We start from the raw sequence: 19,783 nt of genomic DNA, 5'->3' as shown, positions 1-19,783 counted from the left end.
TGGTAATGTGTTGTGAACTATTTATGCATATTATTGTTTAATTATTGGATTTACTGATTTGATAATCAATATCATTTTTGTGAATTTCTTTCTAAGTGTTGTTGACTTATTATTTCAGTTAATAGGTCTCAATAAGATGTGTTTTGGTATCTATAACGTCAGTTAATTGAACTACTTCACTAATTTGATATTCATTATAAACAAGACATATTTAAATTCCAATACTTTAAATATCTTGCTTTTGTTTGGGTTAGATCTATATCTGCCTAATTGAGATAGGATTAAGATTAGTTTATTTTGCTTGCATTATAGAATAATCTTGCATTTAGATTAAGTTCTACATTCTTTTAAATCCTCTTCTCAAAAGAGGCAAAATTTTAGTTGTGGCTTGGCTGAACCCAAATCAGCTTAAGGGTCATTCTCTTGCCTGATCAGGAAGAAGAAGTGATGTGATATCCTTGTCTATTGGTAGTTAAAGATATATCATAAACCAATAGCGATAGGGAAAAGGTAACTAGACCTAGTTAAACTAGTCGGAGCCACTAATTCAAACGGAAAAGGAACTGCTTTAAGGTCTGGACCGGGTGGTTATCCCCCATTGTTGTTGCAGCGATTTTTGAGGCACCAACATTTTTGATGCTAGAAGGAGGGCCTCAGACTTTTTGTCTATTGGAGCCTTTTCAATTTTAACATTTTATTTTAATCACGATGGCTCCTCTTAAACTTCCATTTTGGAGTTGTATCCATGGATGTGCATCTTCTAATACTCCACCCGAAGTGGTAAGACTCTTGTCTTAAGTAAATTTTAATGGTAAGAGAAATTCTTCTGCTTTTAATCATGTCTTTCAATTTATTCAAAATGTTTCAAATTATGATTTTCAATGATTTGATGAAGGCATTTTATGCAGAATTTTTACTCTCACATTCGTGGCAAAAGCCAGAAACTAGTGTAGAACTCTTCCGGTTTCCTCAATCCAGAACTGTGATCAATTTTTTACAAATTTCATTTGTAAATTTGACGGCTATGATTATGAACAGGTATGATGAAATTGAATATCTACGAAGGTTTGAAAATGAGTCTATTATTGATTTTAATATTCAATTTCATTTCAATTGTTTAAAATTTAAAGTCGAAGATAAAACTACAGAAGAAGAATCACTATATTGGTTTGAATATATTTTCTCTCTTCCTCCCATTCCCAATCCATATGAAATTAGTTCAAGCTTTGTTTCATCCACTTCTAATGTAAATGAGAATTCCAATATGGATGTCCAAATACATTATAATGAAGTGGTCTCACAAATTTTAGAAAACATTTATATCCAAATGCAAGAAGACAACAACAACAATTTTGGAGAAAAAACTATCTTGAAATCTAAAAGATACTTTGTGGTAAATTCATAAAATCAGATCGCAAATCATCAAGTACAAGCAGCAATCAAAGTAAATAATAACACGCAAACTATTGTACAAGTTTCTGAATTTTTTCATGACAAGCAAATGCTGAAATCAGAGCAGCGAAACAACCTTCTTCAAAAAAGCATGAGTACGCAAAGGAATGATCTGCAATCTGAAATTTACAATGAGCAGAATGCACAAGAGTTCTCAAATAGAGATAGTTTTAAATGCATTGTTTCAAGTTCACATTTTTTCCTTTATCCTGATATTTTTAATGATGGTAATTTTTCTTCTCTTGGTATTAATGATATTTTAGAAAATAAAGAGGTCGATCTAAATGAATTACCAATAAGTTTTTATCAAGATAGAGAAACAATTATTGATCATTCTTTTGCCATTAATGAACATGAAATTTTTATTCTTCCTTGTTTTGATATATTGGATGAGATCGAAGGTAATTCTAGAGAAACTTGTGAAATCGTTTATGATAATTACTCTGACATTGAGGATGTTGATTTCTATTCTTCTCAAGAGAATCTTTATGATAAAATTCAAATAAAATCTGAGAATGAGGAGCGTTTCAATTTAGAAATCATCCCAACCAATCCTCATTTTAGAGTAGAAAATTATCTTCATGATTTCACCATTCAAGAAAACACTCCAATTTATGATTCATATCGTGATCAATCTCTCACTCCTACTCATAATCCTAATTCTCTTTCTAATTCACAAGTTGGAATTCGAAATTACTCAAATTCCATAATTCTGGCCAATCCTTATGGAAAAAAATTATTTCAAAACAATCCCAATTGTGCTGTAACATTAGTTGTACCAATAGTGATTTCATTTTATTTTTTCTTTCACACTTATTTTGATTAAATTTAGATTTATTTTCTGATTTTATTTTTCAAAATTTTCACACTTTTCGCTAGCATATTAAACACTTTACTATCAAACACTCAATTGATGCATTGTCCGATTGGAAAATTGAAGTTTCATATTATAATCATGAACATCAAAAGCTATTAATATTTCAATTTAAATCAATGTTCATCTCTTATCAAAAGCTTCTATCTTCTCAATGGCAATGTCAACAAAAGAATGTATTTTTACAATCTGGCCAGCAATCCAATTCAATTAATAATCTTCGATTATATCTAATGGAATTTCATCCATTTTTCATTAATTCATTTGAAAAATATTTGGAAAGTTTTCATTCATGGAAAATTGTCAATAATTTAACATTTGTAAATAACACTAACAATTTTTTTCAGACCTTTGAATTTAAAGGCTTATATCCACAATCTGGCCTGTCATCTCCTCTTTTGAACATTTCCCAATCCTTAATGGAAACCCATATAGAATTTTATGATCTATTTGGAATTCAGTTGGAAAAGACATTTCAAAATAAGGTGATTTTAATTAAGTTGCTAACAATAACTGTGCATTCTACTTACAGATTTAATTTTCTTAGTTCAATTGGATTTGTATTTTTATTACTAACATTTGAACTCTGTATATATACAACAATTAAAATGAGAAAATGGCTACACTGAAAATATGAATATACCTAGTCATTTTCATATATATGGTTAGAATAGGAGTAGAATTAATATAGTTAATTTATTTTCTATAGTTCTGCACATATAAATAAAGCAAAGCAACTAGCCCTTCTCATGCATGTTCAATGAAACATTTTCTCCTCATCGGAAACCTTTTAATTCTTGCTTCCCATTTTTAAATCAAAATTTCTTGCTGCAATACCTCTACCCATGAATATATCTCTCCCTATTTCGAATAATGTATTGAAATAATTTAATTGAGTATGCACCTGGCACACATTTAAATCTGTTTTGATATTTTTCCACAATTAATGGCTTTATCCCATTCTGATCTTTAGTTTATTATCCGATACTACAATACACATCATATTCATTTATTAAAGGCATTTTTGAATAGTCACTATAACAATACAGATTCTTCTCAAGTTATTCAGAATAAGCAAAGGTAATAAATTGTTGTTTCAATTCAAAAGGGAAGACTATTTTCATATTTATTTCTGGTAAATTTTATATTTTTTGAACATGAATAAGCATATTTTATTTAGGTTGATTACACACTTCGATTTAGATTAAATAATGAAATGATTTTGAACAAAAGCAAAAATTTGATAAATCGAAGGAAGAATTTAAAGATTCATGAGGTAAAAAATACAAAGAATTTCCTTCCAGGGACGCATTTATAAGTTCATTTTGATCTATTATTAGTTTCGCTTTTCCTTAGTTTATTTTTTATTCTTGTAATATGTTTTATTTGAAGGTTTTCATTTGTTTTCAAAATATGAAGTAAGCAACAAACCCATTTCAAATTTGCAATAGGTTCAGGGAAATTTTATTTTGTGATTCATTAGAATTTGAGCGTTTTTAATTTTGCTTTCAACCATCAAAAAACCCAATTGAAATTTCAAGCAATATCATAGGATTCAACTTGATTTTCATATTACTGATACTTCAGTGAAAATATTTGCAATATTCTCATCCTGCTCATCTTCGTCAATCGTTTCATTCTAATATCACATCATCCATATTACAACCATTTGTATCATAAGATTTTATCGGAAATAGCTCTTAGCATTTTTGATAACAAATTGTTCATAAAAGATCTATGATGTATTATCTCACTCATATGCCATATCGCATTTCACATATCGGAGGTTTGCAGTCGAAGTATACTTCCATTATCGTGAATCGTCGATCTCCGATAATCGACTTTACCAATATTGTCACGACCACATAATTCTCGACCCGATATGAAATTCAAATCAAATTCACAAAAAATATCATGTCCGCTCAATCACAATAATGGTAGGAGCATAAATTTAAAAGGACTGATGTCTCAGATCCGATATGTTATTAAATTTTCATCATAAAGTTATCGGGTCCACTCTTCATTGCATATCGACGTATCAAGAATTCTTACCTCATGTGCTTAAGATCGCCGATCGCCGATTAGCCACATCATCCATTGCATCGCCGATATCGCAATCACTTCATCGCATTTTTATTTATGCTCACATCACAATTCCAAATCTGTGATGTGCGTTGTGTGATGTGGGAAGCACAATGTAAATATTCCCTGATCCCCGATATAATATTTCTTCAATGATGTGATCGCTCCATCTCATTACACATCTTCTCATCGCATGTTTTCATATCAGCAATTTGCCATTGCAACCTCCGATGTGATAGCTTCCAATGCATGCCTCTAAGCCATTAACATTTAATCGATATATGTCATAAAAACAAAGGTGAAGTCTTGCAGATTAAACTTGAAGCATGGTGAAGAAACATGTGATGCAAATCATCAGATACAGCGATGTGTTATTTTAAAAGCGAGCTTAGGTAACCACTATGGTAAGAAAGCAATTGATGACAAATTTACAGCATATTTAAATCATTTCAATTTCTCATATATTTCAGTTTTAAATATATAATTCCATAATTAAATATGGAATTCAAGACCTCTCTATCTTCATATTTAAATTTTATTATCTTGGATTTGGTCTTGATTCTAGACAATTTATAAAATCATGGAGTTTATATGAAACTTATAATATTTTGAGAAACAGTCATTACTGTAAATTCTCATTTTCATTTCTGATGCATTTGTTTTCCCTTGAACACTAAGCATTCCATTTTTACATTTTACTGCTTGTTTTAGTTTAAATAAAATAAATAATGATTTTGGGTTATAGGATTTTGGTTAGTTTGCCTTCTTCATGTTTTAATGTTAACTAAAAGAAGAAATCAGTTAGTATTGGAGAAACTGATATCTTTCAAGTAAGATCAAATGTAATTATCCAATGGTAAGATTCATGTACCCACTTTCATTAATTTTCATTTCATTACTTTAGTTTCAGTTTTGTTTTTCTAACATATAAATATGTTTTGCAGCTCTTCATAAAAGCTTTCAATCCTCCGCTAGATCATATTTTGGAAGTCCTATACTCTTCTCCTGGTTTTATTTCAAGAAGCAACGATAATCTTCATTGAAACAGCTACACTAGGAAGTTTCTGAACCTTTAGTTTGTTTCTTTAAGCATTCCTTTTATTAGAAAATGATTAAGATGATGCTTTGAAACAAAAAGATTGACATCAAACATAAATTTTTCATTGTGGCTGAATTTTATCATCACTGCTATCTAAAGCCTAAAACATTTACAACACTGCAAGGTGTAATTTATCTGGATCTCGAAATAAGAAGGAATGATTACATGGCTATTTTCTTTTACTTCATGTTGTTGAGCCATTGGTATAATCATTCTTGTTAGAGTTTGTATTTCAAAACTTGGATTTTACTTTCACTTTTCAAATTTTTTCATTTTTATTTTTTGTTTGTTGATTTCTTTTTTTATTTTGGCTTAAGAATTCTTTTCCTTTGGTTTTCAGTTTTGATTTTGGTCTTTACCATGATTTATATGCAAGGCCTTCTTGTTACACTAACAATGGTTGGCATACATAGGGAAAAATTGTTAATAGCCACTTATTAGCTTTTTCTTAAAATTTCTTAAGAAAGCTTGATTTTCTTATTATAAAGGTAGACATACTTAAAGAAGAGATTATAAAATAAGAGAAGTTGGAAAAGTATCATAAAATCTGGAGAAATTTCTTTTTCATCAAAACTGTAATCATTTTGAGATTTCAATACTTTATTAAGATATTTCAAAACTTTATTATCGGTCAAGAAAAATTATTTTTAACCAAGTAAAGACACTTTATAGCAAAGCATCTTTCTGGAATTGTCATTCTTAACTCTTAAGGAGTCAATGATTCTCCCTGTCTCAAAAAGTCTTATTTTTTCTAGAGTGTAATCCAGAAATATATTTAAACTTAAAAGATAAGAGCTCTCATCATGAGTCTGCTTACCATGATCATAGAGGAATAATAGGCTGACATTACCAACACTGCTAAACAAACCAGGATAATGGCTTATGATTGCAAACAATTATAAGACAAGGGGTCTCATCACGAGCCAGCTTGTTCAGTCCAATTATAACCAATGAATGGCATTGTCAACTATCTGGCTACCAAACCAGGACAATGGCTTTTAAGAAAAAAAATAAACATATATAAATGGATTTATCTCTAGGTCAATAATTCTTAAAAAGATGGGATTCTGAATCATTGATGATTAAAAGGTAACCCTGTCGAGACTATAGATGTTTGCTGGCAGCAGTGGCTCTACCTGTGACAAATGAGTATATTTTAAAAGCTAAGCTGTAAAGTAACCCCTACTTTATCTCTACAACTAATTAAGGACCGATACAGAGCTTTAAAATATTTTAATTTATGAGAAATTTTGAGAAAAATTATAGTTAGATGATTTTTGTTTTTATTCAGACTAATCAACGTAGTCGAGCATTTCAAACATAATTAACTACTCTTTAATTATTTTTACTTAAATTTTAGGAAAATCTCATTCCTATCAAATAGAGATAACTGGTTATTCTCCCGTGTGTTGCCATTGTTTTGATAACAACACAACCCCCATTATTGATTTGTTCACTTCAAATAATGGGGAATATTTCTATAAAAATTTTGGCTGAACACCTTTTACGATTTTTATTTAGTTGATTATCCTACGCTTTTGTTAATTTTTTATTTTCTTTAGATTCTTGTTTGGATTGCTTTGTTAGAATCGATTTTTTATAAGCTTCCCATAGACATTTGTTTTGCTTCATTTGGTCAACTAGTTTGAAAATGGTACTCCTTTGAAGTCTCATCATTTATCTAGCATGGGTTAAAAATGCTTTAAATGTACAATATTGCATTTTGTAAATAAATTAGTTCAATAATGCATTTATTTTAAATATTAATCCCTAGTTAGTTATTACTAACATTTTTTTATTTTTCAGCGAAATCATTAAGCATCGAGATTTTAGTAATTTACTCCAATTTTCAAATTGATTACTAATCTCGAAAACTCAGAATTTCGAAATGGTTGTAGTTTATTTTTCATTTATTTTCGAAGTGGTTGTAGTTTAATTTTCATTTTTATTAAAGTGGCTGTAGTTTTTAAAATAAATCTTATTAAAAGAAAACAATATATATATATAACAAAAAAAAAAAAATCTTTCGATCGCATCGGAGGTTTCATATGTGACAAGTTTAATGAACCCCTGACACCTCCTGATGCCGATCGCCGATTAAACAAAAGGCAAAGGGGCATAAGGCATAAACTTTAAACTAAAGCCCATGTAATACAATTGGTTTTCTTTTGAATTTTAAGTCATCAGTCATATGTATGAGTGAAATAAGTGAGGGAGAGAGGTAGTTTTAATTTAATATTTGAATTAATTAAATTAATTAATATGTAGAATAGAATTAAGTTAATTAAAAATATTAATTTTTTAAGTTAATTAATATTTAAAATTCAATTAAATTAAAATTTAATGATTATTTAGATGAATTAGTTAAAAATAGTTAATTATATTAATTAGTTAGATTAAGATTAATTAATAATAATTTATTAATTAATTAGTTTAGTTCATAATTAATAATTAAATTAGAATTAATTATTAGATAATTAAAATTCTAATTTAGAATTAAAATTTTAATTAAAATTCTGATTTTTTAGCCCAACAATAGAAATTCCAAAATTGTGCCAGAATTAACTCATCTACTTTGGAGGTTCATAGATTGAGTTTTACTTGGTCAAATGAGGCCCAGGATGGCTCATTGGAAAGATAAAATCAAGTAGAACATTTCTAAGGAGGTTTCACTAATATATTTGGTCATTTATTGGGTAAAAAATTAGACAAAAGATCAAGCTATGAATTTCTAAAACAAAATCAATTTTCTGAGTTTTATTTTCTACATTTTCATTTGTCCAAGTCTCTTCTCAATGCTGATCCATTCGTCAATAACATCCTTGGCCAATTAAGTCATCCCAGGGATCAATATAAAGCTTGTATTTTATTTTCAATTATTTTATTAATTGCATTTGATTGGATTTGTTTTAATGCCAGAAATGATATTTTGATTTTATTGTTGCACCTTAATTCATTTCTTATTTCTTTTTATAGGAAAAAAATAGAAGAGATATGGAGAAAAGGATGCCAATCAATGAGAATGCTCCAGCAATTAAATATTGGAATTTTCAAGCAAATAAAATTGGATTGGGCAGATTTTTTCTTCAACAAACTCTCATCTCAGAATACTTTTGGAAATATTATAAATAATAGATTGCAAAATGTAATAAAAGGTGGGGCTCTCCTCTACAATTTTAGACTTCTAAAAAGCACTTTTGTAATAGGAATTTAGAGTACTAGGAGGGAGTAGAGAAAATCTCAGATCTGGGAATTATTGAGGATTTTGCCTTTGTATCTTGAATTATGCATGAAGGGCAAAGTTTGCATTATTGTGGATTTAGCTTTGAAAGTAGAAGTTCAAGCAATGTAAATGACTGTTGGAGATCAAGGCCAGAGAAATGGATGCAATAAATTGATATTTATAATACTACTGTTTCAAATACTAGTCTCATTTTTATGATAACAAGAATGTGTCATTTTATTCATGTTTGTGCAGTTTTGTCAATATGGATAATTTGTCTCAATGTTGTTATTATGTATCTTTGATCTTATGAATTAATTTCTGATTTCTGAGTAACTATTTACTCATAAATCTGTCTTATAAAACTAATTTATTGAATGGTAATGTGTTGTGAACTATTTCTGCATATTATTGTTTAATTATTGGATTTACTGATTTGATAATCAATATCATTTTTGTGAATTTCTTCCTAAGTGTTGTTGACTTATTATTTCAGTTAATAGGTCTCAGTAGAATGTGTTTTGGTATCCATAATGTCAGTTAATTGAACTACTTCATTAATTTGATATTCATTATAAACAAGACATATTTAAATCCCAATACTTTAAATATCTTGCTCTTGGTTGGGTTACATCTATATCTACCTAATTGAGATAGAATTAAGATTAGTTTATTTTTCTTGCATTATAGAATAAGCTTGGATTTAGATTAAGTTTTACATTCTTTTAAGTTATCTTCTCAAAAGAGGCAAAATTTTAGTTGTGGCTTGGCTAAACCCAAATTAGCTTAAGGGTCATTCTCTTGCCTGATCAGCAAGAAAACGTAATCTGATATCCCTGTCTATTGGTAGTTAAAGATACATCATAAACCAATAGCGATAGGGAGAAGGTAACTGGACCTAGTTAAACAAGTTGAAGCCACTAATCCAAACGGAAAATGAGCTGCTTTAAGGTTTGGACCAGGTGGTTATCCCCCATTTTTGTTGCAACGATTTTCGAGGCATCAACAATTTGATAACCAAATGAAAATGTTGTAGAAAACCCATCCATATGAAGTATCGTGACTACTATAACTTTGATTTTGACTGTAAGTACTACAATGGTTGATGGTTGGTATGGATAATGTTCTCCTTCCCCATCAATTAGTGTTTCCATTTTTTGACACTTTGTACCAATGCGTAAATTTCTTTGTCATAAGTGGGATAGTTAGTTACAACTCATTAGAAATTTCAGAATGAAATGAAATGGGCTTACTATGTTGCATAAGAACTGCTCCCACGGTGTAATCGCTAGCATCCGTTTTAATCTCAAATGGTTGTCTAAGATCTGGAAGAGCCAATACCGATGCTGAACTATATTTTTCTTTAAAGCATCAAATGATTTTTGCTATACATATCCCCAATGAAAGCCTTTCTTAACACTAGGCAATGCATGTAATTGAGTTGCAATGGAAGAAAAAATAGCAATAAATTTCCTCCAATATTGTGCTACCCCTAGAAAGCTTCTTACCTCTGTAACTGTATTGGGATTGGGCCAATTCAGAATGAGCTCAACCTTAGAAGGGTCCATCTTCAGTTCACCTCCTCCAACAATGTGTCCCAAATACACTAAAGTCTTGTCAAATTCACACTTTGACATCTTTAAAAACAATTTTTCTTGTGTCAAGACATCGAGTACTTTGTTCACATGCATGACATGTTCATCTCTAGATTTGCTTAATATGAGAATATCATCTAAGTAAATAATGACAAAGGCATATAGAAATGGTCTCAATACATCATTCATAACTCTCATGAAAGTAGCTGGAGCATTTGTAAGGCTGAAAGGCATAACAAGCCACTCAAACAATCCTTGTTTAGTTTTAAATGTTGTTTTCCAAATGTCCTCTTCAGCTAGTCTAACTTGATGATAACCACTTCGTAAATCTAAATTAGTGAAATGCTTTGCATACATCAATTGATCAATAAAATCATCAATTCCTGGGAATGGATAACGATTCTTTACCGTGATTTTTTTTAGTGCACGGAAATCCACACACATGCACCAAGTCTCATCCTTCTTTGGCACCAAGACAATTGGTGAACCACATGGTGAAGTAGATGGTTGTATGATATCTTTGTTCAAAAATTCTTAAATTTTCTTCTTGATTTCCATGCTCTCCATAATCGATATGCGATACATGCCAATGTTTAGAAGTGGAACATCCTGCTACAGCTGTATCTCATGCTGAATTCTCCTCTTGGGAGGTAACCCCTTTGGTTCCTGAAAAATATCGCCATGCTTACTTACCACATCAAACAAATCAGATTTTAATTTGTCATCACAACCTTCAAAAGATTCATAATCAATATCATTCTTTTTCTTGGTCATGAGAAGCACGAATTTTTGCTTGCATTTACTATTCTCTTCATCTGCCTTGCATTAACCAAAGAAATTTTGCGATGGGATCTCACAATGTACTCCACCCTATTCTTGAGCAACATATATTTGTTTTCATGGTGATAAAATATTTCTTTCCTATCATACAAATAAGAACTATCCAAAATTATTCCTCATATGTCAAGTGGAACTACATCTAACTCATCATCATCAATGAACTTTTCAGTAATGGAAAACTTGAATAAGAACTTCCTTGTAACCTATAAATTTACATTATTGACTATCCAACCCAATGGATATGGCTTATGATGAGGTACAGTTTCAAGGTTAATATTTTTGACCAAGTCTTCTGAAATTATGTTGATTGTGACCCACTATCAAATAATGCATCATTTTTTGTATGATTTGAAATTACCCTAACATGGAACAATTATATTCTTGATTCTTCATTTGGAGCATTGTTGTGACTATGTGAGGAACTAGTGCTTGCAACATCTTCTTTTCCTTTTGTAACCATGGCTGAAATCTTGGTCTCATCACCAGAATCTGATCCAAGATCATGTTGTGTGGTAGCGGTCATCTTTTTTTTTTTCCTTATTTTTTGGTTTCTTAGGCCTTAGTTCATGATGTAATTTCCAGCAATGGGCTTCATCATGCCCAGCTTTGGAACAATGTTGGCATATAATTTTCTCCCCTTATTTCTTCACACTTGCATCTTTCTTTCCCTTCCATTTCCCAACCTTCTCTTTATCCTTAATCTTGAATGGCTTCTTCTTACTACCCTCTTCCTAAATGTTCTTTCCCTTTGCTTCAAGGTGTGTGGCTTGCACACATACCTCATCCAAATTGCCTAGATTGAACATAAGGATAATATGTTTTAGATAGGAATGTAAACCCCCAATATATTTCAACAGTGTATCTTGGGAATTCCTGTTTACTCCTAACAATGAAGCCCTCCTTGTAAACTCCTAACTATAGTCTTGGATTGTTTGGCCGTTGAGTTGCCTAAAATTCTGCCTAATCATAATGGCTTTTTGAATATAAGCTAAAGAATAAAACTGCCTTTTAATTGCAGAAAGAAATTCAACCCAAGAAATGGATATCTTAACATGAATTCACATTTCCTCTTGAGTCTTTGCTTCCCACCAGACTAATATTGCTCCTTCTAGCCTCAATGAAGCCAACTGGATCTTTATGTCATCTTCTTGAAGGTTATGAATTCCGCAATAAACCTCCAATTGTCGAATCTAATTGTCTAACCTTTCTGCATTCACTTCACCATTGTACATGGGAAGTTCAAACTTAATGTCCAATTTGAGTAAGGGAGTTTTTTCCTTTGGGGGTTTTTGAATGAGTATGAACAGTTTTTGTGGTGGAAGTGAAAGATGTTGTTGTTTGAGATGTTGAGGATGATGAAGATGATGAGGAAGATGAAGATGGTGGAGATGGAGGAGGCTTTCCTCCATTACCCTTTGAATCATTCTTATCATCTTTTTTATTTCCTGAGCTTGCTTCTCCATGTGGAGGCTTAGAACTCTCTCCAGCCATTATAGTATTACTCTTTTCATAGAGGACTCTAACCATGTCAGTTAAGTCATAGAAAGCTTTTTTGAATGCTTCCTCTTATGAAAGACCTTCAGTCTCTCTTGCTTCAGACATGATGGCTTTGGATTCAATCTCAACTTCCGGTACTGCTTGTACCTCCTTAATCTCAATTGAAGGTAAAACTTGAGGTGATTCAAGTGCAGATGGAATTGAAACTTTGGGTGGAGATTGTGGCCTTGTGCCTCTCCTTCTTCTGGGCATTACCTCGGGAATTGCAACCAACAGTTTTCCTTTTCCTCTCTGCAACTTTAACCTTGTAGGCATCACAATTTTGCAACCATTAAAACCCTACTTTCACAAACTCAAGCAATCAAGCATATAAACCTTTGCTCTGGTACCAAATTGATCTATTGTTGAATGCTATTTTTGTTGAGCTAATTTCAACTTCAGATTTAAAAACAAATTCTTGTCAATTGCTTCATGTGTATGCTCCTCTTATGGTGTTTGTGATTGGAAAAATGTAAATTTTATCAAGTTATATGTGAAATATATGAGAAAAATAGCATGAAAATAAGTGTTAAATAGTAGAAATGAAAAGTATAGAAAAGCATCAAAATGAACACTTAACACAATGTTTTTATGAAGGAGTTCACCCCTCCTAGGCTACATCTCCTTTGTCCATTTTTCATGGCTTGGGCCTCTGTATTATCTCAATAATGGAAAAAGTGTTATTTACAAAGCTCTATTACTCTTGAAACCTGTTTCAATGTGTTTAGAATGATCAAATCGACTAGGACCGCCATTTCATGAGCTCCATTTGGTTGATTTTTTCTTCACTTATGACCAAACTTGCTTTCTACTATTAAACCTCCACTAAAAATGGAGGAACTCCAGTTAGTACTGCTAAAACTAGAGTTGGTGCCGACTTTGGTGGGTCCGCCAAAAGTGCCACTGAATTAAACTTGAGTTTAGTTATGTGTAAGTGTGTTTAACTCAAACTTAATCTAGAGTAACTAGCACTAATTACGCGATTAGTTAACTATGAGTTTGCAGTTTTTCATGAGTGGTCACATGTGGCATTAACTATGAGCGGTATGGTTGCGTAGCTGCCGGATGGGGGTCCACTAGCCATTACCGCTGGAGGTTTTGGGTGGTGTTCACATGTATGGCATTGAATGTTGTGGTTATGTTGCCACCGGTCCCGCTAATGGTTGGGTTGCGGTTATGTGTAATGATCACATGGGAGGGCTAGCCCTCCTAAACCCGAACCTCAACGTTAATACAATTGAAATATATGCGGTGAACTATACCGGTTAAGAAACAATATGACGGTATAGTGGTAAGACTATTGATTTAAGCAGAGCACATCTTGGATTTGACCCCCTGGCTTGCCATAAAAATTTTGATGCATGCCAATTATGTGGTCCTTTGGGGAGGGACACATGGCGGCCTCCGAGCTTGCCACTTTTCCCCTCCTCATTGGTCCACTTTCAGCCAATAGAAATATGCCACGTCACCCACCTACAGACCAACCACCATCTGACATTTGGCAAGCTATGATTGGGCGTTGACCATCCGTTGACCCTGCCCAATCATCTGCCACGTTAGAATTACGGACTTCTAATTGTGTAGTGAGTGTACACTTTTTTTTGCAAAATTTCTTCTGTTTTGTAAAGTGGACAAAATGTGATATCTTCCTCATATGAACTCAATGTTTAGTGAAATGAGTTGCATTGAGATCATTTTTCCGTGTTAGACACGGTCGTTCAAGTTTGAAGCCATTATGAAAACTTTTTTTTTGAGCTAAATACTGAGCACTTGATCAACAATAATCATATTTAAATACTCTAATAATACTTTACTCCTTGGTATACTATACTAAGATCTTCAATTTTGTTCTAGAGGTCTAACATTTAACCTTCAACTCTAATACTACTTTGTAACACCCCCTTCCACCACATACACCATCCTAAGGGTGGAATAAGGAATTACTATCATTGACCAAACCTCCAAAGTCTTGTTATGGAAATGGGGGCTTAAAATTTTATCATTTTTCAAACTCTTGAAAACTAAAAACTAGCACCACCATTGCATTCGACTTGGGGAGACCTTTTCAACGATATAAAATTTATTAAAATTCGACTCCCATATCAGAATATATGGTCATTTAAAGTGAGACCATTAAATTCCTACCATGTTAGCATTATGTTGCCACATGGAACCCACATAGACCCCACATGGTGCCCACGTGGCAACCCTCCATCCTCCCTTTGAGGTCTATGTCATTGCTTCTTATCCATGTGTTCATGGCATTTCCCATGTGGCATTTCCACATTACCTGCTCATGGTCCCATCAGTCTACCCCCTAACCTTTCCAATTGGCCCTTTTCTGTTATACACAATATCAACATCTTTATACTTGGAACATAATGAAAATACAAAAAGTATTAAGTCCTACGTGAGATGGTTAATATCCTATCGATTGTTGAGTGAGAATTCCTATCTATCAGCGCTTCACCCTTATTAACCTTGGCCTACTCCAATCTATCTTCCCAATTCATTAAGGAAATATGGACTTCTCTAAATTAATTGATGGAAGGGATTTTTGTCTCAACCCCCATAAACCTCACCCTTGACTTTCCTGTTCTCTCAACACAATCCTCTCAAGATCTCAAGATGTTCCCATCGGTTACCACAAATTTTTCCCATATTGGCCCATAAACCTCACCCTCACCTTTACGTGTGCATAGAACAGTCTGAACGATGATGCATATGATGTCATCTCAAGATGACATCAACCTGAGATGATTTCATACTAACATCATCCTGTTCACGTGGCCTCCTCTAATAGCATCACATGTCACCAACTTTTGGCCTCTTGTCCATTCGATATGGTAAATTTTGGATGCCTTATGGCACACCATCATGGTTCCTCATCATCTGAATACCACCTCCTCAAGTCACCTGGCGTGGGTCCCATTGGTCTTAGCACTTGGTGTCAAACCAAATTTTCCGGTGTAAATGTTTTGTACCCCTTTTCAATGGTTTCCACTTTACTCCTTTTTTCCATGGGTTTCCATTTTTAATTCCATTCAAGTGCCACCATGCAATTCCCAAAGGTCCTGAGACAAGGATTATTTTGGGACTTGCTAGGATTTCCTCATCTTTCCCTCTATCGAGTCTCACTCCTTTTCAATATAGTCACAACATGTAACACCCTCGAAATCCAAAGACCTCAAGGTTCGACATGAATTTTACCATTTCTTGCTAGAGAGATATAAATCTCTCAACCTATCCACTGTGGTGCCAGTCGATATGTATGTGTATGCACATGTATAGTATTAAAGTCTCCCTCTAATACTTAACCATTTACGTACTTTCCTAGGCTTCTCATATATGTTTACACATATATATGTGCCTTTGGTACATAGTCATTTATGAAATATATGTGCTTATAACACACACACATATCCTTTGACACTTAGTCAATAAGGCAATACCTCCTCAGCTTATGCCAGAATACATATAGATAGGTAGAACTTTGTCGAGGATTTAGAACATTTGGCCTAGGAGTATATCTCCTAAGCATGCACTATGTATGCGTGTGTGTTTGTGTACTTAACCCACAAAAGCCCCTCCATTTGACATTTAAGTAGTTATACTACCTTTACTTAGCTTATATGGGATTCAACCCATTCTAGTCAACACAACCATATATAAAACATATAAAAGAAATACATGTTCCATTCAAGCAAGTCAATAGTACAAGGACTACTATTAGAGTCATTTTAGTACGAGGATTCAATCAAACAATAGAGATTTACCAATTTCTTATACTCATGAAATTATAATGAATTTAATCTCAAAAATAGACATAGAAATTATCCCTTCTTCATAAATCACGAAGGAATTAAACCATTCCTCAAAATAATGCAAGATGTAACATTCCTCAACATAATTAGTATAGGAATTTTACTAACACAGTGAAAATTTACACAATAATCACATAAACGAATATATAGCTAAGAACTTATCTTATGATGTAATGTCTGAAAATTGATATTGGGACTTCAAATCTCCACCCAACTTAGATTGCCTTGCACTACAACCTTTCTTGTAGCCAATCACCCCCAAGGAAGATTCCGAACTTGAGGAGGAGTTCTCAAAGGAAATAACCAATGCTACCAGCGAAAACAGGGAACCTAGAGATCATTTTATCTCCACCCACTAGCTAATCGAGGGAATCCATAGACTATGCCAACTCCACCCTCTAGCTATTTTAGTGAATCCAGAGGTTGTTCCACCTCCACCCTTTTAGAAATTCTCACAATAGATCCACCCTAAACTGGGAGTTAAGGGCTCACTAAGAATAACCAAGAAACAATACCTTTAATGGGCACTCAACCCTAAACCGAGAGACTGGAGAACATTAAATTAATTCTTAAGATTACAACCAAGAAAATAAAGGCATCCTGGGAACTCTATAACCAACAATCCAAAGGAACAGGGCCTCCAACCAAACCAGGAGTCCAAAGAACCTCTTCCCTTCACCTAATAGATTCCTAGCTAGCTCTTTCATTGGTCAAAACCATAATTGAATTTCTCCTTGCCATTATGCTATATATCTTCTCTTCTCTCCTACTTTCCACTCTATGGTGCAATGTATTACTCCAATTCTCGAGAAGGCCATTCCTTATTCTCGAAGAATCCCTTCTTACACTGACTTCCTAGAATTTTTCACCCTCTTCATCTCGTTAGGTCTCCCTGTGTATGCTTTAAATGTTCTCTTTTTTCCTTTCTTTCCCAAACATGTTTTTTGAAATCCCCTTGGGGAAGATACCCCACCATCTTGTCCATCATCACCATTTCAAATGTCTAATGGATGGCATATGGTCCCATGTCCTGCAACAATGGAAATTATCCTAGTGAGTGGTTATGTTGGTCCACACGACTTAGCCAACTCAACCATAATTTAATCATTTTGATTTGCATTTACAATAAAAAAAATGCACCAACTAGGTTATGTTTCCGTTAAGAACCAATACTCCTCCAGTTTTCCCAAGAATTCATCACCAAAGCTCTGAAATCTATGTTACATATCTCAGCCATTTAATGATAGCAAATAATTACAATATTTACAATAGGGTGATTAACCAAAAGGGGCTATCACAGTTTCTGACCTTAGTTGGGTGTTTGCATGACAATCTTCCTTAGGGCCTTGGATGTCTTTAGACAACTTGGTGATATTATACATGTTGGCCACATGGAGGAGATTTCTTTCCTTGAGAATTTCATGCATTGGAGTAGGGTGATTTGAGATTAAGTGGGAGAGCATTGAATCCTAGATCAAATGGGGTAGTTTTCATATACCTTGGATTCTTACATGTAGGATTAGAGTTGACACTAGGGAAGAGTGGACTAATTCAAGCACATTGATTTGAAAGGATCATTAGAGATAATACAAGATTAAAGGATAAGTAATATAGATATATATATATATATATCTATATATATATATATATATATATATATATATATATATATATATATATATATATATATATATATATAGATATAGATATTCTGACCTTAGTTGGGTGTTTGCATGACAATCCTCCTTAGGGCCTTGGATGTCTTTAGACAACTTGGTGATATTATACATGTTGGCCACATGGAGGAGATTGCTTTCCTTGAGAATTTCATGCATTGGAGTAGGGTGATTTGAGATTAAGTGGGAGAGCATTGAATCCTAGATCAAATGGGGTAGTTTTCATATACCTTGGATTCTTACATGTAGGATTAGAGTTGACACTAGGGAAGAGTGGACTAATTCAAGCACATTGATTTGAAAGGATCCTTAGAGATAATACATGATTAAAGGATAAGTAATATCTCTCTCTCTCTCTCTCTCTCTCTCTCTCTCTCTCTCTATATATATATATATATATATATATATATATATATCATTAGAGCACTCTTTCATAAGATCATTTCTTGGGGACAACATCACCTTGTGTCTTGACATGTGTAAACTTTGAGTATATTGCTTCACATTTGTGAGCCTACTTGTATCCTTATAGGTTTTGTGTAAGGGATTAGGCCCACACATGTATTATTGCAAATTTTTACATTTAATATTTATAGAGGAAGGAGAGATGCCTTTGATTTATCATCATTGTTTTACTCTTATAGTTTTAGTTGTCTTCCTAAAATGAGATGCAAGGTTCATGATAAACCTTAGGAGAAGTAATGAAATAGAAAGAGGATTACTTTGTTGGAAGCTTGTTCTTTTGACATACTAGGGTTTACTCTCGAGAAGAAGACATTTGAAATGATGATCTTATTTTTTTCATCTTGTGTTAAATATGTGTCTAAGAGGATCATACTAATCTCCTCACTCTTGTTCATCTTCATTTGTACTTTATCTCTATTTTCTTGCAATCACTAAGACATTCTTGAAGCTACATGGAGCAGCTTGAAAGCTACAGTTAGGGTTTCATGGCTTAAATACTTGGAGAGTATGGTTTGGAGATGAAAACCTACTTTATATTGGCTCAAGGGAAGAATTAGAAGATAAGCGTTTCCTTCTAAAACATTGTGAATGGCATGTTTGCTTGTTGGAGCACCTTGGCATGCACTAAGTTGTTCTTAGTTTTCCTTAAATAGTTTTAAAAATCTAGAGAATTGCACTTGCCTTGAGATGAATATATGGTATATAAAAAAACATTTATCTTTATAATATATATAAAGTTTTCAGTTTGTGAAAATCTCAAGACCCTAAAATGTTGTGCATTTTTTGTATGTTTTTTTTTTCAACTCTTTATTTTTAAAATTTGTTTTTGCTAAAAATAATTTACATAATTCCTTTAAAAAATTGTATAATTTGTATTTTACCCCTTTTTAATATTTTATAAAATTTAATTTCAAAATATTTTAAATAAAAAATTTGAAACCTTTTTTTAGATTGCATAGTAAAAGTGATTTCCTACTTTCATCTTGGTTGAAAGTCAACTTTATTTATTTAACTGAAATTACTCTTTTGAAGATAGATATTTTTTTCCTTTTACCCAAGTTAAAGGATAAACATCAACTCTACCGAAAACCAAATATTCACGATAAATATTAATTCA

Source organism: Pinus tabuliformis, chromosome 1_2, assembly GCF_031772625.1.
Source record: "Pinus tabuliformis cultivar Carrire ecotype Pingquan chromosome 1_2, CPIR1, whole genome shotgun sequence".
Taxonomy (NCBI): domain Eukaryota; kingdom Viridiplantae; phylum Streptophyta; class Pinopsida; order Pinales; family Pinaceae; genus Pinus; species Pinus tabuliformis.
This window is presented reverse-complemented; position numbering follows the sequence as displayed.